Genomic DNA, 16646 nt, shown 5'->3' on the forward strand with positions numbered 1-16646 from the left:
CCTAAAGAAAATAATGTACTTTTTGCTACATCAATTTTCCCTGACACCCAAAAATACTTGTTACATTTTGAATACTTAGCAGGACAGGAAAATTGTCATATTCATGCACTTATCAAGAGAACACTTGGTCATCCCTACTGCCTCTGATCTGGTGGACTCACTAAACACAAATGCATCTTTTGTAAATTATGTCTGAGTGCTGGAGTGTGCCCCTGGCTATCAGTAAATATTTCAAACAAGACAATGATGCTGTCTGCTTTGCTTAATATAAGTCATTTGAAATGATAGGTACTTTTACTTTTGTTACTGTCTTGGAAATTACCACCAGGGACTCAAAGTCAAATTTAAATGAATCATTCAAATTCATTTAAATTGACTTACTGGAATTCAGTAGACGTTCAGAGGTTCGCGGATCAGGCATCATCCCCTGGACAGCTCTCAGTAAAGATCTGGGCGGGTCCACGTCGGCTTTGGACAAACGGGAAATTCCCTTACGCTTTCACACTTCGGAATGCGCAACCAGTGTTTCCTTGCAGACAGGTTCAAACAAACTTAATGCACCATAGTACACATCGGTCGGGAGCTCTCCCGGGCAGTCCTGCTAGTTGTCTTATATATGGCTATCCAAACAAGTCTTATAAGCATGATTTTAAATTATTAATTATTCATCATTAACGTTGGTTACTGTACGTGACTGACTTACACCTCACTAGGCTTCTTCTCTCAAAGCTGGGACCTTGAAACTGAGATACTCCTTTTGGATCCCAGAACAATGTTCTGGGCATACTGCCAATTGGTCTGAGGAGGTCACAGTCACCTGCACGAACAAAGATAGAGGGAGAGGCGATGCTGTGTACAATTCAATGCCATCTCTTCAGACAACAAATGTTTTCCTCACAATACTTAAGTACTGTATATTTTAGCAATACATTTACTTTTGATACTTAAGTATATTTAGAACCAAACACTTTTAGACTTTTACTCAAGTAGTATTTTACTGGGTGACTTTTACCTTAATAGAAAGTTACTCAAATAAAAGTATCTATCCTTTTACTCAATTATGACAATTGGGTACTTTTTCCACCACTGCAAGTAACTACACTATTAGTAGTATCATACATCTTAGAGGTGCAAAGTATATTTTGAGGCCAGGCTGAGATGATGGATCTCCGAGCGGTGGAATAGTAGTTTTTTTCCTACTGAAGAGAAAGTCTTATTTCCTTGTCCCCTGAGTGGCCTGACAACAGCCGAGTTGCAGGCCTCATTTTTCGCAGGTGCCTCATGCTGCATCCCAAGTAGCAAACTATTCCATAGTGCGCTACATTTGACCAAAGTCCTAAGGGTCTACTTCAAATGTGGCGTACTATATAGGGAATAGGGTGCTATTTAGGATGCCGCCCCTGTAGTGCCGGGCTGGGTAGGGGGAATGTATATGTGTCTGCCTATGTGGAACATGCGCACACACACACACACACACACACACACACACACACACACACACGCACACACACACACTCTCTCTCTCTCTCTCACTCTAACACACAGACGCACATGTACACAGACACAGACACACCCACACACACTCGCTGTGTTCTCTCTGTGGGTTTTTCTCTGGGCAACCAGATAGCATTGGTGGTTGTAGCCCCCTGCTGTATTGTCCCACTCAACCCTTTCTGAAACATTCATGCAACATCCAAATAACACATCTGCACATTCACGCAATGTCTAGGGCTGATACGATTACCGTATAATGTGTAACCGACGGTTATGGATGAAGACTGTCATGAAAAACAAAAAAACATCATAACCATCATAACCGTTTAAAATAATGCTGTTTTTTTTCGGGGGGGGGTGAAACACACAACTGACTGAAGACAGGATGGCTGGGCATTCATGCGGTTGAGTCCATTTCTGCTGTAACATGGACGTGATGCAACGTTGTTGCTCCCAGAAAAGTGGATGCTGTTATAGCAGCAAAGGGGGGGACCAACTCCATATTACTGCCCATGATTTTGGACGAGCAGGACGTCCACGTACTTTTAGTCATGTAGTGTATCAGGGGAATTGTATAAAACAAATTCTAGCGTGTTGAAAGTTGCCATTGATTCTTGAAGAATATAACTTATGCCTTATGAGCTAAATTCATCCGTCTTAATCTCCCATCCCCCAGCTATTTACCCAAAAAGTTTTGGGTGTATGTTTTGTTGTTGTTTGAATCCCAGACTGCCTCTTACGGGGTTTCTCTGCTCATTTGTAGCCAGAATGTTTAGTCCACCCTTTCAGTAATTCACTACTTTGCGTCTTACTACATTGACTGATGTGTCTGATGTAGCTTATCTCTAGAGCGTTATATATAAAAAATGAACGTTTTAAAACACCATCAACAAGATACTTGGAAGTAGGATTATTATCGCAAGCAAAATCCTCCACACACCCTCTGAGAACAGAGGCTTAGTCCAACTGTCTCTGTCTTTCTAACACACACACACACACACACACACACACACACACACACACACACACACACACACACACACACACACACACACACACACACACACACCCTTTGAGAGCCCAGTGTTTGGCATGGTGTCTCCCCACATTGTTTTAATCTGGGTTTTGGGAGGTGATAGAGATGTAACATAGAAGCCCAGGGAGGGGACGAATGGGAGGTTTAGCCTATAAGCACACCATTCATCTGGTTCCAATCTCCTCTCAGTCTCCATCTCCCACCTCCGTAGGGGGGCGGAGAGTCTGTGCGTGCGTGTGTATTCATGAATGCATGCCTATGTGTGTGTGAGCTCAGCTTCTCAGGTTCTGGAGAGTCACTATGGTCTGGATTCAATCAAACCAAACCCCAACTGAAGGAAACTATCCTTTTACTATAAAAACACACTTCATTCAAACCCAAATACATTTAGTTTCATATCTCTCAGGAAACATTAGCCTGCAGATAATATTTCTCTACACAGCAAATTCTCCAGTGTTAAATCAACACTGACAGTGTTCAATTTAACACTTTAGATTGTTAAATTAACACTACTTAGGGATAATGCTGTTCCTCTTTGTCTGTGTCAGGGAATTAACACTTTCAGTGTATTGCAATATAGTATTTTTAACACAGGGAAGTGTATTTCCTTATGTTTGCACCAATGGTGTTATGCAATAACAGCTCATATTGTATTTTTTATCATTACACCAAGAGATCTGTATCTCTTGACAAGGTCACTCACTCAGTGTTGGGTTAAGGACATTACAATAATAATTACAAGTCTTTATTGTCACATGCTCTTATGTAAGCATTTACTGAGACTTCAGAACTGGTGGCAGATATACTCAAAATGTTATTAACATAACCATAGACCACTTAAACTGGTACAATACTTCCATTCACGTGTGGCCAAAAATATATTTTGTATTCTTTTTTAAAGCCATGCCCCACTAATCCACGCCTCCAATATACTTTCTCAATGTGCCTTTTCAAGCGAATTGTAGAGTTACCAGCCAAGACTGGGTTTGTTCGTGACCAACATGGTTGTTGAATTTGTTAATTTTCAGTTCTTTGGACTTTACCAAGTGAGTTCCTACTGTAGGCAAATGTTATTATTAAAATTAAACCGTTTATGACAACACATTATATATATATATATATATCACAAGGCCTAAATTGATGGCCAAGTTTTACCCCAACAGGAAACTCCTGGTTCCCATTATGCTGGCTTGCAAAGTGATGTACAACCTAAAGTGATGTACAACCTAAAGTGATGTACAACCTAAAGTGATGTACAACCTAAAGTGATGTACAACCTAAAGTGATGTACAATCTAAAGTGATGTACAACCTAAAGTGATGTACAACCTAAAGTGATGTACAATCTAAAGTGATGTACAACCTAAATTGATGTTAGAACATCCGATAGTTTGACGTTTTATTATGAACATTGATAAAGGAGACTAACGAAACCATTTCAACTGGAACAACCATTTCAGTAATGGGCGCAATAAATCGAACTAACTGGTTGGATTAGTGTATGTTATTTATCTATGTGTGGCATACGATTAATCAATCAAGTGATGTACATTCAAAAACAATCCTATAAAATATCTAGCTGCATTAGAGCATGGTGAGGAATATGATAATGATGGGCGTGGTTTTGATGGGAACGTTTTACTCTCCAGAGTAAGCACACTCAACACTGGTTATTAACACCAATACTGGAGTTATTTTACACCCCTGAGTTTTAATTTCACTCTCATAGAGTTAATTTAATTCCTGAATCACACTCGAAAGGTTACACTGGCCAATTTGCTTTGTTTAGACGTTATGACTAGTGAGTGCAGATCTCGAAGTCTAGGCCTGGGGACTGAGGTTATAACCGTGTGGCACCATGCATCTCCACTGACACCATCCAACCTTGCCATCCTCCAGTTCAGTTCCATACACCATCTGGAAGCCTCAGTCAGTGTGGTACTGGAGTAAAGCATTGGACAGTGGTACCAACCCGACCCAACTAGCCCTGTAGACACGGGCTCGTCTTCCTGTCCCTCTGTCTCTCTTTAAGGACCAGACTCATCGCATTGGGTGTTATCTCCGTCTGCTTACCCACAGATTAGAGGAGAAGGCTACACTAGGCTTTCGATGGTGATTACTCCTTTTCAGGACCCAGCGGCCCATTGTTGTGAAAGAAGTAGCGTGTGCTCATGTAGCAGTTAGGCTAGCTAGTGTTTCACCCAACAGCAAGGGCTAATGAACGAGGAAGGTGTGCTGCCTGTTTGCAATTAACTCCAGCAATGCCTGACATTTAGCTTTCTGGCTCTTGGTGCCCTCACTCTCACACCCTGTGGCCAACATGTCGTAATCCAGATTTTCATACCATTCATGTACCATACCGGGGTGTACTGTATTACCGTCAGTGCACACAACGGGCTCTATTTCCAAAATAAAAATCATGATAATTTGACACACAAAACAAATTTAGGCAGCAGGGATCTTGATTCAGGAGGGGATGAACTGTTTCTGCTGTAACCAGTAAGTTTGATCTTGCAAGCTAGCCACTTAGCTAGCAAGTTAGCAAACCAAACGCATTGCTGCAGCCCTGAGCTGGAGATAATTTATTTGCATCATTAACTTATGCTTGGCCATGGTACAGTCCCCGGTATAGTTTACGTTTGGCCGGGGGTACAGTTCAGAGCGGCTGCCTGCACCTCCAATTAGTATTCTTTTACTGTGGGGTGTTTAAACTATGTCCCAAATGGCACCTTATTCCCTATATAGTGCCCTACTTTGGACCAGGACCAATTGGGATCTGGTTAAAAGTAGTGCACTATGTAGGGATTAGGGTGCCATTTGGGAAGCAGACTTAGTCAGGTTTTTATGGCTTCCCTGGAAGTAATGAAATAATGTATATGGCGCTCAGTCAAACCTCCAGGCTATTACAATACAGCTAATGAAAGCCAAACTAACTTGGAGGTTGCATGATGATAATCTTACATTTTTGTATCAGCCAAACCAACTGGGATAGAGAATTGGTCTATGGAAGACAAAGATGCCTTTTTGGAATTCCTCTTACACATAACATTCACAGACATATATACTACCTTTCAAAGGTTTGGGGTCACTTAGAAATGTCCTTGTTTTTGAAAGAAAAACATTTTTTTTTTGTCCATTAAAATAACATGAAATTGATAATACAGTGCAGACATTGTTAATGTTGTAAATGGCTATTGTAGCTGGAAACGGCAGATGGAATACCAACTTAGGCATACAGAGTCCCGTTATCAGCAACCATCACTCCTGTGTTCCAATGGCACATTGTGTTAGCTAATCCAAGTTTATAATTTTAAAAGGCTAATTGATCATTAGAAAACCCTTTGCAATTATGTTAGCACAGCTGAAAACTGTTGTTCTGATTAAAGAAGCAATAAAACTGGCCTTCTTTAGACAAGTTGAGTATCTGAAGCATCAGCATTTGTGGGTTCGATTACAAGCTCAAAATGTCCAGAAACAAAGTACTTTCTTCTTGTTCTGAGAAATGAAGACTATTCCATGCGAGACATTGCCAAGAAACTGAAGATCTCGTATAACGATGTGTACTACTCCCTTCACAGAAAAGAGCAAACTGGCTCTAACCACAATAGAAAGAGGAGTGGGAGGCCCCGGTGCACAACTGTGCAAGAGGATAAGTACATTAGAGTGTCTAGTTAGAGAAACAGACGCCTCACAAGTCCACAACTGGCAGCTTCATTAAATAGTACCCACAAATCACCAGTCTCAACATCCCCAGTGAAGAGGTGACTCCGGGATGCTGTCCTTCTAGGCATAGTTGCAAAGAAAAAGCCATATCTCAGACTGGCCAATAAAAATAAAAGATTAAGATGCGCAAAATAACAGACATTGGACAGAGGAACTCTGCCGAGAAGGCCAGCATCCCGGAGTCGTACGTACACAAACAGATGCACACACAAGCATGCATGCAACCCCCCAAACACACAATGCTTATGCACATTATTCACACACGCACACACACACGCACACATATGCTTGCACACCACCAGTCAGCTATATTTTCCACCTAATGGGCATGAAAGTTGCAAAATGCAGCAAAAAGGACTTGGAAGCACAAAAAGTGTATTAAGTATTGATCTAAAAAGATTAATGATCTGTTTCAGCAGCAGCAGTGCATCCTTAAAGTGACTGCTACTGTTAGTGATAGGGTCATATATAAAAAGACAGTAAATGTGCCAGTTGATGTCAAGCTCACGGTGACGCTAAAGGACTGATGGGTGGTATAAGCTGGAATTCTCCTTTATTGTAAGAATTGGGGATCGCAATGATTTAACAGTTGCGATAACTCATAGTTACAATGGATGAGTTGAGTGCTGTGTCATACCTCTGGAAACCTCAAAGTGCTTATTTATAAAAGTGAGCTCCCCCTCGCTTTATCGCTGACTAGTTTTCAAGTAGGAGGACGCTTAATAAGCAAAATAGGTATGAAAGTGGTATTACAGTAAATTAGCGAAAATGTTTGCCCTAATCTTACTTTTTCAGCAAATAGTCTAAGGCCCTGTGCATACTTAACTGATCTTGTGAAACACCTGACATCTTTGTGATCAAAGCACAGAAAGACATGTACAGTGGGGTATGAAATGATTGCCACCCTTGATAAAGATGAGCAAAAATTACTGTATAAAATAGATAATTCAAATACTGTTTACAAGACAAATGGAAATTATATTATTTTATACAAATACAATTTCTCTGAGAAAGAGATTTTGTTGAACAAGCAATAGTTTTTTTTCTCAAAAAGGTAGGGGTCAGAATTATTGATACCCCTGTTTTCAATACCTTTCAATACCTTACCTTGTGAGGATAACGGCACTGAGCGTTTTTCTAAAATGTTTTATAAATTTGACAACACATTGGGAGGGATCTTAGACCATTCCTCCATACATAATCCTTCTAGATCCTTGATATCCTTCGTATGCGCTTATGGACTGCCTCTCTTCAATTCAAACCACAGGTTTTCAATGGATTTGAAGTCCGGAGAATGAGATGGCCATTGCAAAATGTTAATTTTGTTGCCAATTAACAATTTCTTTGTGGATTTTGATGTGTGCTTGGGGTTATTGTCTTGCTGTAAGATCCACTTGTGGCCAAGTTTCAGCCTCCTGGCAAAGGCAACCAGGTTTTTGGCTAAAATGTCCTGGTACTGGGTAAAGTTCATGCAGTCGACCTTCTCAAGGGCCCCAGGACCAATGGAAGCAAAATAGCCCCATAACGTCAAAGATCCACCACCAAATGTTACAGTAGGTTTGGGATCCTTTTCTGGTCATGCATTGTTATTCCAAAGCCAAAACCACCACTGGTGTGTGTAGCCAAAGAGCTTTATTTTCATGTCATCCAAAAAATGTAAATGCCTTGTAGTTTTGTAAATGGCATTGGCACTTAGATTAGAACCGGTGCTTTGTTCAGATGCTATGAAAATAGAGCTCTTTGGCCAACCTAAACCATTTTTTATACGAGTGTAATACAGTGGCCTGAAACTCACAGTTTACAGGCCACATCAGGCCTGCAAGTCACATTGTGCTGGCTTGCAAAGTGATGCATAATTCCAATTGGAATCAAACCAGAGTGGGAATATCCGATTTTTTATAATTTTTCATCACCCGCAACCTGCATTCAGACTGCCAGGGTTGGGAAGACTAAGATATGAGACTACCTAAAGCCTTTTAATCCCGTGCCCGCCCGATTGCCTTTGACAAATTTAAGGCCCTGCCGAAACCCGAAATAACTTCCTACGTTAGTAAATGCATTAGCTGCTCCTCTCTGTCTGTCTGTCACTCTCTCCCTGCGTACAGCTCGCTCTGCATGTACTCTACTCATGGCAGATCTGAGTCTCTGAGTAACCATAGCAACGTCTCCGCTTCGGCTGCTCTACTCACTGAAGAGAGCAGTTAGCTGTTAGCTACTTTTCGTCACTCTTAACTGCGACAACTCAAGGAACATTTTTCATTTTAGTGAAATAATCTGTCCTGTCTTATATTTGACGAGGTTAAATCACTTCTGACACCATGTTATGATTTTAGTCAGATATGACTGTACTACGCAGCAAAGCACGAGCAAATGGCGCAGCATCAAAATGGTAGTGATCAATTTAGTGTATAATGTATAATGTCGGGGTCCACCGGCCTCAGGTCGGGTAGCAGAGCTCTGTGGCTGATCCCTCCTGGTGACCTTGTTGGAGTCATGTCCAACCGGCATGGAGATCGCCTCAATGGTGCTACCCATGCTGTCACAGAGAAATGTCCACACATGTCTATGATGAATATTTCCTTTTCATATCAAACTAAAGACAACAGCAGAGCTTTTCATATCACATCACCAGGATTAAGTTGATGCTATGAAAGAAGAGAGAGACAATTGATGGCAGAGTGTACCATTATTTAGACTGAGAATAATGATGGAAATAGAGGATTCTTTCTCATTGGGAGGCCATTGGGGGCTACTGTCTAGTTTTCTGGAGGCAATGTTCACTTACTGTGTTTGTGCGTATGTATTTGTGTGCGTGGGTACGTTTGCTCGTGTGGGTGCTCTCTCTCTCTCTCTCTCTCTCTCTCTCTCTCTCTCTCTCTCTCTCTCTCTCTCTCTCTCTCTCTCTCCTTCAATTATCTGGCCAGTTGTTGTGGGAGGCTCATGGTGTATATATGTACTGTAGTGGCTGTCCCTTTGAGGAGCTCTGTGCAGCTGCAAGGTTTTATCTTCAGTCGCAGGCAGCTTGACATTTGGTGACGGCTTTTAACACTGGGCCCTACACAACAGAGTGGTGTTTCAACACAAAAAAAGCATGGCCGCATCCATTCGCAAATCTGTGAAACCTGGTCCAAGTCCACCAACCCCTCTGCCTCTGTTTAGGGAAGATATTGACAGTGGAATCTTTCTTTTGAAGCGAATGGACCAATTTATCGGAGTTTCAGCATTCCACGAAAAGGCCTGCATCCACAAAAGGCCAGAGAAAATACTCTGACAAGTAGCTAACTTTATTTTGTTTTATTTACCCTTTATTTAACTAGGCAAGTCAGTTAAGAACAAATTCTTATTTACAAAGACGGCCTACCAAAAGGGAAAAGGCCTCCTGCGGGGACGGGGGCTGGGATTAAAAATACAAATATAGCCATACTCCAAAAGACTTATATGAGGTGTCTAAACCCTTTAGAGGTAGTAATCACACTGGTGGGGAGAGGGGCATTCTTCTTACCAAACCAAATGACCTTTGTTTTGGAGGTGTTCAGAACACGGTTAAGGGCAAAGAAAGCTTGTGGGACACTAAGAAAGCTTTGTTGTAGAGCGTTTACCACAAAATCCGGGGAGGGGCCAGCTGAGTATAAGACTGTATCATCTGCATATAAATGGATGACAGAGCTTCCTACAGCCTGAGCTATGTTGTTGATATAAAATGTAACTTTCATCAGGAGAGTTCAATTTTGGCCACCGTCCAAGACTTGGGTTTAAATCCCCACCAATTTCAGGTAAAATCCCCACAGATGCAAGCGAGAGAAAAGATAGTCTGAGACCCAAATGGGTCTTGGTCAAATGGAATTGCATATATATAGGGAATAGGGTGCCATTTGGGACGTGGACTCAGTAATCAGGTGTTGGCGTAACGTCCCGCCGGTGATGTTGAGGAGGGCTCTAATTACCATAATCTAATTGGATAAGAAGATTTTTTACTTTTGTAGGAGACCAGCGGGAGGCTTAGCTTCACTCCATCATATCAAGGATCACATCTCAGATATCTTTGAAGATGGATTTCAAGGTTACCGCTTGTCAGGCCTAATTTTGCAGCTTTATTTCAACAAATTTTCTCTTTAGCTTTTCCTCGAGTTAGTGTGTGTGTTGGGGGATGTGTTTCGTGTGTGTTTGTGTGTGTGTGTGTGTGTGTGTGCGTGCGTGCTGGGAGTGAGCTATCCTATGAGCATCCTGATGTTAACACCTGGACAATAAAGAGATTCTCCGGTACCTTTGTAAACCTTTTAGCCGGTAGTTCTGAAAGTAGCCCTTCTGAGCCAAAAGTAGCGCTCAAGAGCCCGAGAATTGTGCCGATATGTGCACCATGTCATTGCTCTCTCTCGCTCTGCTGTGTGTGCATCTTGCTAGCTGTCATTCAAATGGCGTTGGGGCTAAAGCTCATTGGCTGGAACTCGATTTGCTAGAGGGCTAAAACATGACAAGAACACCAAGAATGTACATCTAACTAAGGTGTTTGGTGCAGTATTTCTCAATGCGTAAAGTGTTTTGTTATGTAAACTAAGTTGGTGGTGCTGGGCATGTCTGTCTCTGGCCCCTGCGCTCAAACTGGTGTATAACTGCAGTTAGAGTGTAGCATAACTGCAGTATGCTGCAAATACTGCATTCTAAATAACAGTTTTTTTTTACTGCAGCAATTTTGCAGTGTAACTGCAGTTAGAGTGTAGTATGTTTGTTTTTTCGGGTCAACCAAAGATAAGAAGAGGAGACAAGATGAGTTTGTTCTGTTTGGTATGCATGGGGGTGTGTCATCTACCATCATTCACTTCCCTTCATTCACTTCCGGAAGTTTACTCGAAAGATGAGTGAAACATCCCTCACCTCATTTTGTTTTAACATCTTTGGTCTGACAGACGTTTACATGACACCCATAATGCATTGGATAATGTCAACAAACATGGCGCCACACATAGCTGGCAAATAGCTTAGCATTAGCTCATCAGAAACAGTACAACCTTCAAAAAAGTATTTTACACACGTCATGTGTGTCGATTACAATCTATGCAAGAATCAGAATGCATGATTTGTTATCAGTACTTGAAAACATATGAATAAAACAGTAAATACATTGTACTTTATACATACAGTGCCTTGCGAAAGTATTCGGCCCCCTTGAACCTTGCGACCTTTTGCCACATTTTAGGCTTCAAACATAAAGCTATAAAACTGTATTTTTTTGTGAAGAATCAACAACAAGTGGGACACAATCATGAAGTGGAACGACATTTATTGGATATTTCAAACTTTTTTAACAAATCAAAAACTGAAAAATTGGGCGTGCAAAATTATTCAGCCCCTTTACTTTCAGTGCAGCAAACTCTCTCCAGAAGTTCAGTGAGGATCTCTGAATGATCCAATGTTGACCTAAATGACTAATGATGATAAATACAATCCACCTGTGTGTAATCAAGTCTCCGTATAAATGCACCTGCACTGTGATAGTCTCAGAGGTCCGTTAAAAGCGCAGAGAGCATCATGAAGAACAAGGAACACACCAGGCAGGTCCGAGATACTGTTGTGAAGAAGTTTAAAGCCGGATTTGGATACAAAAAGATTTCCCAAGCTTTAAACATCCCAATGAGCACTGTGCAAGCGATAATATTGAAATGGAAGGAGTATCAGACCACTGCAAATCTACCAAGACCTGGCCGTCCCTCTAAACTTTCAGCTCATACAAGGAGAAGACTGATCAGAGATGCAGCCAAGAGGCCCATGATCACTCTGGATGAACTGCAGAGATCTACACCTGAGGTGGGAGACTCTGTCCATAGGACAACAATCAGTCGTATATTGCACAAATCTGGCCTTTATGGAAGAGTGGCAAGAAGAAAGCCATTTCTTAAAGATATCCATAAAAAGTGTCGTTTAAAGTTTGCCACAAGCCACCTGGGAGACACACCAAACATGTGGAAGAAGGTGCTCTGGTCAGATGAAACCAAAATTGAACTTTCTGGCAACAATGCAAAACGTTATGTTTGGCGTAAAAGCAACACAGCTGAACACACCATCCCCACTGTCAAACATGGTGGTGGCAGCATCATGGTTTGGGCCTGCTTTTCTTCAGCAGGGACAGGGAAGATGGTTAAAATTGATGGGAAGATGGATGGAGCCAAATACAGGACCATTCTGGAAGAAAACCTGATGGAGTCTGCAAAAGACCTGAGACTGGGACGGAGATTTGTCTTCCAACAAGACAATGATCCAAAACATAAAGCAAAATCTACAATGGAATGGTTCAAAAATAAACATATCCAGGTGTTAGAATGGCCAAGTCAAAGTCCAGACCTGAATCCAATCGAGAATCTGTGGAAAGAACTGAAAACTGCTGTTCACAAATGCTCTCCATCCAACCTCACTGAGCTCGAGCTGTTTTGCAAGGAGGAATGGGAAAAAATTTCAGTCTCTCGATGTGCAAAACTGATAGAGACATACCCCAAGCGACTTACAGCTGTAATCGCAGCAAAAGGTGGCACTACAAATTATTAACTTAAGGGGGCTGAATAATTTTGCACGCCCAATTTTTCAGTTTTTGATTTGTTAAAAAAGTTTGAAATATCCAATAAATGTCGTTCCACTTCATGATTGTGTCCCACTTGTTGTTGATTCTTCACAAAAAAATACAGTTTTATATCTTTATGTTTGAAGCCTGAAATGTGGCAAAAGGTCGCAAAGTTCAAGGGGGCCGAATACTTTCGCAAAGCACTGTACATACATACATACATACATACATACATACATACATACGCTATGCTACAGTTGAAACGACAACACGATACACAGAAAATAAGGCACTACCTTTGATTGAAACGCACACACGTCCAAAGTTAATATTTGTAAGAAAAACAACAATGAAGGCAATGTGAGCGCCAGCCAGAAAATGTGCCGGAGGGAAAAGTTTGCACAAATGTCTGCATACTTGATCTGGGGAAACACTGGGGAGGTGCTTGGACGTTCATCGAAGAGAGAAGTTTGTCCAGTTCAGTAAAGCATCAAACATAAATTGTCCGCAACAGTGAAATGGGCTACTTCTATGTGAATTAATGAGACGGGGGAACCCACCTCAGTGCAAAGTGTTGTTAGAAAATAAAACTTGTTAGAAAATAGTTTCTAATTGACAAGTTGAAATATTGCCTATAGATAATTAGCAGGCAGCGTGTGTCTTGGTTTGAGGGCAGGCTAACTGTCCTGTTGCGTAACAATCACATTTTGGAACAATGAGCGCATTCTGACTGACATCAAGCGCATAAAAGGCGGTCGCTCTTTAATACACCACAACCAGACTACAATGGTCCTGAGAGACCTCAATGTACAGTGCCGTGAAAAAGTATTTTCCCCCTTTTTTGATTTTCTCTATTTGTGCATATTTTTTATACTGAAAGTTATCAGAACTTTAACTAAAACCTATTATTAAATAAAGGGAACCAGAGTGAACAAATAACACAGATGTGATACAAAAGTGATATAACACCCAATGCCCCTGTGTGAAAAAGTATTTGCCACCTTACACTCAATAACTGGTTGTGCCACCTTTAGCTGCAATGACTGCAACCAAACACTTATTGTGGTTGTTGATCAGTCTCTAACATCGCTGCAGAGGAATTTTGTTCCACTCTTCCATGCAGAACTGCTTTAACTCAGTGACGTGATGGTTTTCGAGCATGAACTGCTCATTTCAGGTCCTGCCACAACATCTCAATCGGGTTTAGGTCTGTAAATTTGACTAGGCCATTTCAAAACTTTAAATTTGTTGCTTTTCAGCCATTCTGATGTACTGTAGACTTGCTTGTGTGGTTTGAATCATTGTCTTGCTACATGACCCAGCTGCGCTTCAGCTCATGGACAGATGGCCTGATATTCTCCTGTAGAATTCTCTGATACAGAGCATAATTTAATAATGGTAAGTCGTCCAGGTCCTTAAGCAGCAAAGCATCCCCAAACCATCACAATACCACCACCATGCTTGACCGTTGGTATGAGGTTCTTACTTTGGAATGCAGTGTTTGGTTTTCGCCAGAAATGACAGGACCCTGGGCTTGTCAGCAGTAGAAGCAAAGGATTGTGGGATAGCTTCTTCAAAGTGCTGCATGCAGTCACTGAGACAGACGCTTCTATTTTTAACCAATAACAGTCTAAGCCCTGTCTAAGCCGGGGGGTCTACTAAGCTAAATGGAATTGTTTTAAGAAGGTCATACCAAGGATCATTTATCTGTTTGATTTAGAATTATAAAACCCCTTGAAGTATCCCCAAAACTTTTTTTGAAATTACTTGATGAAAAAGTATTTTTGGCCTTGCTATTAGCCCATACAAACGCATTAAATAACACATTCACTACATTGAACAACAGATAGTCCCCAAAAATATCCAAAGGAAGTTTGTTCCAAAGTGTCCATCCTATATCTGAGAGATACAGTGCCTTCGGAAAGTATTCAGCTTGGTATGTGCTGAGTGCAGGGAAAGCAATCACATGTGGCAGTAAGGGGAGAGAGCCATGGATTAGTGAAGAAGGGGGTCGGGGTCAGGTCAGGTCACATTAAGGGAGAAAGAAAGAAAAAAGTTTATGGCCTGTATCACTTAGTTTCCTGCCTAGCTGTAAAGATACAATGTTTGTTCAGATGTGTAGGAGAAGACTCTAGGAGAAAGGGTTAAATATAAGTGCTTGTGTGGATTTGTTTTTGTATAATGCAGCTGTGTTGATCCTCTGGGAAGAATAAACTTGGTTTAAGCTTTCATAGTGTTCGTCGAGTTTTTACCTAACACCCTTTACTCAGTACTTTGTTAAAACACCTTTGGCAGCGATTACAGCGTCAAGTCTTCTTGGGTATGACGCTACAGCTTGGCACATCTGTATTTGGTGAGTTTCTCCAATTCTTCTGTGCAGATCCTCTCAAGCTTGGTCAGGTTGGATGTGGGGTGTTGCTACACAGCTATTTTCAGGTCTCTCCAGAAATGTTCGTTCAGGGTTCAAGTCTGGGCTCTGGCTGGGCCACTCAAGGTAATTCAGACACTTGTCCCGAAGCCGCTGCTGTCACCACCATGCTTCACTGTAAAGATGGTGCCAGGTTTCCTCCAGACATGGCGCTTTGCATTCAGGCCAAAGAGTGCAATCTTAGTTTCATCAGAAGAGAGAATCTTGTTTCTCATGGTCTGAGAGTCTTTAGGGGCCTTTTGGCATCCTCCAAGCGGGCCATCATGTGCTTTTTACTGAAGAGTGGCTTCCATCTGTGCCTTTCCTAATAATGTCCAATCAATTGAATTTACCACAGGTGTACTCCAATAAAGTTGTAGAAACATCTCAAGGATGATCAGTAGAAATCGGATGCATCTGAGTTCAATTTCGAGTCTCATAGTAAAAGGTCTGCATACTTACGTAAATAAGGTTTTTGCAAAAATGTTTAAAAACCTGTTTTTTCTTTGTCATTATGGGGTATTGTGTGTAGAGATTTTTTTTTAAATCCATTTTAGAATAAGGCTGTAATGTAACAAAATGTGGGAAATGTCAATGGGTCTGAATACTTTTTTGTTGTTGTATTTAACCCCCTTTTTGGCACTAAACAGTCTACATATATACAGTGCCTTGCGAAAGTATTCGGCCACCTTGAACTTTGCGACCTTTTGCCACATTTCAGGCTTCAAACATAAAGATATAAAACTGTATTTTTTTGTGAAGAATCAACAACAAGTGGGACACAATCATGAAGTGGAACGACATTTATTGGATATTTCAAACTTTTTTAACAAATCAAAAACTGAAAAATTGGGCGTGCAAAATTATTCAGCCCCTTTACTTTCAGTGCAGCAAACTCTCTCCAGAAGTTCAGTGAGGATCTCTGAATGATCCAATGTTGACCTAAATGACTAATGATGATAAATACAATCCACCTGTGTGTAATCAAGTCTCCGTATAAATGCACCTGCACTGTGATAGTCTCAGAGGTGCGTTAAAAGCGCAGAGAGCATCATGAAGAACAAGGAACACACCATGCAGGTCCGAGATACTGTTGTGAAGAAATTTAAAGCCGGATTTGGATACAAAAATATTTCCCAAGCTTTAAACATCCCAAGGAGCACTGTGCAAGCGATAATATTGAAATGGAAGGAGTATCAGACCACTGCAAATCTACCAAGACTTGGCCGTCCCTCTAAACTTTCAGCTCATACAAGGAGAAGACTGATCAGAGATGCAGCCAAGAGACCCATGATCGCTCTGGATGAACTGCAGAGATCTACAGCTGAGGTGGGAGACTCTGTCCATAGGACAGTCGTATATCAGTCGTATATTGCACAAATCTGGCCTTTATGGAAGAGTGGCAAGAAGAAAGCCATTTCTTAAAGATATCCATAA

General features: G+C 41.3%; 1 protein-coding gene across 1 annotated transcript in view; it reads left to right on the plus strand.

The window, feature by feature from the left end:
• Positions 1-16646, plus strand: part of LOC139422066 (CXADR-like membrane protein) — a 119047-nt gene that overhangs the window by 72959 nt on the left and 29442 nt on the right. The window lies entirely within an intron of this gene.

The sequence above is a fragment of the Oncorhynchus clarkii genome, chromosome 12, assembly GCF_045791955.1.
Source record: "Oncorhynchus clarkii lewisi isolate Uvic-CL-2024 chromosome 12, UVic_Ocla_1.0, whole genome shotgun sequence".
Lineage (NCBI taxonomy): Eukaryota > Metazoa > Chordata > Actinopteri > Salmoniformes > Salmonidae > Oncorhynchus > Oncorhynchus clarkii.